Source organism: Myodes glareolus, chromosome 17, assembly GCF_982192425.1.
Source record: "Myodes glareolus chromosome 17, mMyoGla1.1, whole genome shotgun sequence".
Classification (NCBI taxonomy): Eukaryota; Metazoa; Chordata; class Mammalia; order Rodentia; family Cricetidae; genus Myodes; species Myodes glareolus.
The window spans coordinates 66,620,785-66,625,521 of record NC_142042.1 but is presented as its reverse complement, the minus strand read 5'-3'; positions in this window follow the sequence as shown (position 1 = coordinate 66,625,521).

The following is a 4,737-nucleotide window of genomic DNA, read 5'->3' as shown; positions in this document are numbered from 1 at the left end:
CTCCCCTCCCTCCCCCCGCCCCTGCCACCCCCAAACTCCCCCCCCCACCCTTAGCAACACCCTCTGTCACTTCCTGGTTTTTCATCCGCCCCCCCCAGGCACCCCCTCCCTCCGCCCAATAAGGACATAAACTTCCACCTCTTCCAACAGCTAGTTCCAGCAGAGAGCATATGGATCCCTCCCTCCTTTTCGCCCCCTTCCTCCGAGCTCTTACTTCGCTCCCAGAGCTTTTCCCACCCTTTTCCTTTCCCTTCTTTCCTTCTATCTCCCTTCACCTGCCGCGATCCCTCTCCCTCTCTGCTTTCTACCACTATTTCCTCCAGTCCACCTTAACTGGAGCTCCGCCTCCGACCCCCGTCCAGCCCTCTGCTGCTGGCCAGCTCCACCCCCTGCACGCCACCGCCCTGCCCGCCCATTGGCCTGAACACCCGCCTATCCCATTTGGGACGCGCCTAGGGTTCATCCAGGGAGTGGGTGGAGCTTGAGGTTGGCCAAAGACCAGAAGGGGAGGGAGGCCGAAGACAGTGTCCGCAGTGGCCAGGGAACGGAGCAACCCCTCAGGGACTTCCTCTCCTTCGACAGGGGCTTCTGTGGGTTCGGCACCTGCGGAGGGAAGGGCAGAACATGTTACAGTTAGGCTGCGTGGGGAAGGAGTGGGGTCCCGCCAGGGGCTTTAATCAGGTCAGAGCCCCAGGGGCGAAGGGGAGAAGGCCACTGGACGTTCAGCTGCGGCCCCCGGGCCCATCCCCCACACAGGGAGCGGGGGAGTTGAGGCGGCCGGCACTCTGCGTCCCTCCCCACGCGTGTCGGCGCCCCGCGGGGAGGGAACGGTGCCCGGGGCAAGGAGCCTCTGCGCTCTAGCCAGTGCCCGTTGCTGCCTTGGCATTTTCAGAGGGGAGGGACTGAGTCTGGGAAGGGGAAGGGGGAGGTGCGCTCCCTCCCAGGCTCCGGCTCTTTCCCTTCATCCCGCCTGTTCTTTAGTGGAGGAACAGAACCCCACCGCGGAGGGACGTCTTGACTGTGACACCCTGGTGGCGACCGAGGCCTGAGTGTCTTAGGATGTCTGCTTGTGTGTATTTGGGAAGGACCAGCGTTCTTATTTCAGTGCCCGACCAACAGAGAAAGGTAGCCTCCAACTGGGCCGGCGGTGCTACGTACCCCAAAAGGGCCCCTCCCACTGCTTTCAAACGGAATCAAATCCCGCTCTCTAGGGCCAGGTTCGGCTTCGCAGCAGCAGGCCAGGCCGAACCGGGTCGGACCTGTCCTTCCTTCCCAGCCCCCTCCGCAAAGGGCCTCCCTCCCTTTCCAGCAGGTGGCTCCGCAGGACACCAGCTCAACCTGTTGGACCACAATGGGCGGCGCCAGGGGGGCCCTGGCTCTCACCCGGGCTGACCCGGGATCCCCGAGCAGGGGGAGGGGCGGAGTCGGTCCTTCCCTCCCTCTTTCTCCTTCTCCCCCTTACGTGACTCAGCCTAGAGGCTGCCGCTCTGCCCCTCAGCCAGGGGCGGAAAGTGTGAGGCGCCCCGGAGGGCCGAGGCCAAACCAAACAGCCCCCCATCCCAGACATTATCTCACTGGAGAATTAGGGGGCAATAGGGACCAGCGGCTAGCAGTAGGCATGGGGAGCTCTGACTCGAGTAATCCGTTCCGGGTTTTCCTATCGTCCCCCCCACCCCGCCCTGGGTCCAGTCTGATCTTTGCTCCGGGTTTTCTTAGCTCCTGGTGTTTCCAGTCTGGAGGATTCCGAGCAAGAAGTGTCCGTACTGGGTTTTTTCCCTTCCTCGCTGTCAGGGTCTCGCTGACCAAGGAACGGGCCGAGCCCGGGGCAAGGCAGTAGCGCTCGATTTGCCTAAGTAAAAAAAGGGTGTTTGCTTTCACGAGAAGGGTACAAAGATCTAGGAAAAGGATTTGGGGGAGGGTAGAAAAGTGGCCCAGGACTCCAGAAAGGCAAGGCGAAGGTCTGGTCACTAGCTCCTTGGGAACCGAGACACACCTGCCGTCCCGCTGGAGTTGCGTCTGACTCGACACAACCCGATCTTTTGCGGCTTGTCCTCTTCAGCAGTCCTGGAAATCTACTGTTAGCTCCTCAGTGGCTCTTTTCCAGGTTTTCCTTTTTCTTGTGGTATAGTTCCCTTTCATGTTGGGGGGGGGCGACTTTTAAATTCCTGCCTACTATCCAACTTTGGGTCCTAACTGCCAAACCGTAGACAGAAAAGACCTTAAAGCGCTGGTGGGACCCCCGGCCCCTTACAGAGAGCCTGTCAACCTCCCCCCCCCCATTCCGATCTTTTATACATCTGAACTGGTTCTGGGAACTGGAAGGCAAGTGTGGGGCCTTCAGCGGCCCCTGGTGAGCGCCCCCTCCTTCACGCTCAGGCTTAAATCTTCAGGCAACTTTCTAGATTCTAGACTTTAATGTATGAGGAAAATAGGTGAGGAAATACCCCGAGAGTGAGCTGTTTGTCCTGAGAAGGATAAAAGCCCTAGCAAGAAGGACTTTATACCTAAGGCTGGGGACAGCGACTCTGAGTGGCGACCTGGTTACGAGACTGGCTGGTCCAAGTACACCGAAGAGTGGTTGCTGAGCAGTTACAGGGCTTGTAGAGTACTGGAGAAAGAGTGCAGTTGGCTGCTGGAGGCGAGGTTCTCTTTGGGGTCCTAAAGTGAGTCTGGGGGCCCGTTTCTGGTTGTGGGGGTGCTGAGCTGAAAGGAGCTCCGCCGCCTGCACCCAGGCGCCCACCTATGCTCTGCTCCCCCCACCCCTTGCCCGCGGCTGCCTCCGCTTCCCTCGAAAAACCCGCCGCCCAGGAAACCGCTGGGGGCGCTCAGACCGCAGCCCCCTCCCTGCTGCCGCCCCCCAGAACCCCTACCGCGACCGCCCAACCCACCTAAAGGGGCGGTGGCTGCCGGGGGTACTCCCTCCCGCCGACTCCCCCCCACACCTGCGGGTAGCACTATTTATAACTGCGCGCCTATTCTGGGCCTCTCGGCTGGAGCCCGCTGCAGCGCTGTGCTAATCGCCGCTGGGATCTCTGTGCCCCCCAGGGCTGGGGGTGGTAAATATAGCTTCAGGAAGCTCCGGGGAACGTTTTCCAAAACTCTGCGTCCCAGAGCCGGCAAAACAGAACCCCTCGGCGCGCAGCCTGCTTCCTACTCGCCACCAGGTGGCGCAAAAGCTCCTAAATCTCAGCTAGCTAGGGGTGTAGGGTAGCGGTCCTTAAGGCCCGCCGGTGTGGCTAAGGGGCTGTGGATGGTTCCAGATTTGAAACTTCGGGAGGATGGAAGACTCTGGAGTCCGAAAGCCACCTAGAAACGAACGAGTTCGGGGGGCTTCTGCATATGGAAGGAGAAATTCATATGTAAACAAAATACAAAGTCGTTCCTTGTGGGGAGGGTGTTAGTGCCGTGGTGCCTTCACAATTGCCAGCTTCTCCGCACCAGTGTCTCTCCTCCGTCTGCTGTGAAAATGTGGGACTGTGGCCCCATCAGCCCTCAAACTCATTTTATTGTGATCCCTTTCTTACTTCTGTGTCCCGTCCCCACCTCTGTCTCCATTCCAGCCAAGGATCCAAATGTGATGTAATCTACAGAAAAGCTTTTCTCTTGCTGGGATACTCGAAGGTCACTTTTAGCTTGTTGGTCTAGTCTGTTCCATTTCAACCCCAACTATTCCCCTAAGCCTTGGGGCCCAGGGGTAGCCTGCACCTCCGCTTTCTGTGTTGGTATCTTGTTCCCCTGCCCACCTTATTCCTGGCATGAGCTCCTGAAGCAACAGCTTGTAAGCAACTCTTTTTGGGAGAGAGCATTGGGTGAAGTTGCCATATTTCCTTTTCCCTCTTAGAAGAATGGGGACATTGTTGATCAGGAAAACTAGTCTGGATGGTTAAACAAAAGGTATTTAGCGCTGGGCGGTGGTGGTGCAACCTTTAATACCAGAACTCAGGAGGCAGAGGCAGGCAGATCTCTGAGTTCGAGGCAAGCCTGGTTTACAGAGAGAGTTCCAGGACAGGCTCCAGACAGAAACCCTGTCTCGATAAACAAAAACAACAACAAAAACAAAAAAGTGGATCCAAGGAGCCAAGGACACAGTGAGCTTGGACGGGGAAACAGGTTTAGTTTAGGGAGTTGCCTCCACACTTGCAGGGCTCTCCCTCCAAGGCAATTAAGCCATTTCTATCAGAAGAGAAGACAGACTCATGAGGAACCCTAGTTTTGATTGTTTTCTTTTTATTTAGACAGGAGTCTTACTATATTGCCCATGTTGTTCTCTAACTCCTAGGATCAATCACCTCCAGAGTCAGCCTCCAGAACAGGTGGGGGAAACAGATGTGTGCTACCAGCCTGGCAAGCCAAAAAGTTGAGATCTGAAAATGTGGGTTCACCGAGCAAAGAGCCTTGTCCTCTGACTTTGGGATAAATCACTTCACCTCTTTGGGCCTGCTTCTTCAAATTAATGTGATATAATTATTTTGTTATGTTGCCTACTTTTGCTGTGTACGTAGGTGTGCACGTTTTGTCTGTTGCTTGGTTCTGAGATAGGGTTTCACCAGCACACTCGAGCCTGCCTGTTGCTTTGGTGTACTTTTGCTCCTGAGCACACAGACACACGAGTATGGAGGTCAGAGGACAGCTTGCAGGAGCTGGCTCTGTCCTTTCATCATGTGGGCCCAGGGGACTGAGTTGACCAAGCTTGACAGCAAGTACCTTTATCCCCTGAGTCATCTTGCCAGCCCCAAA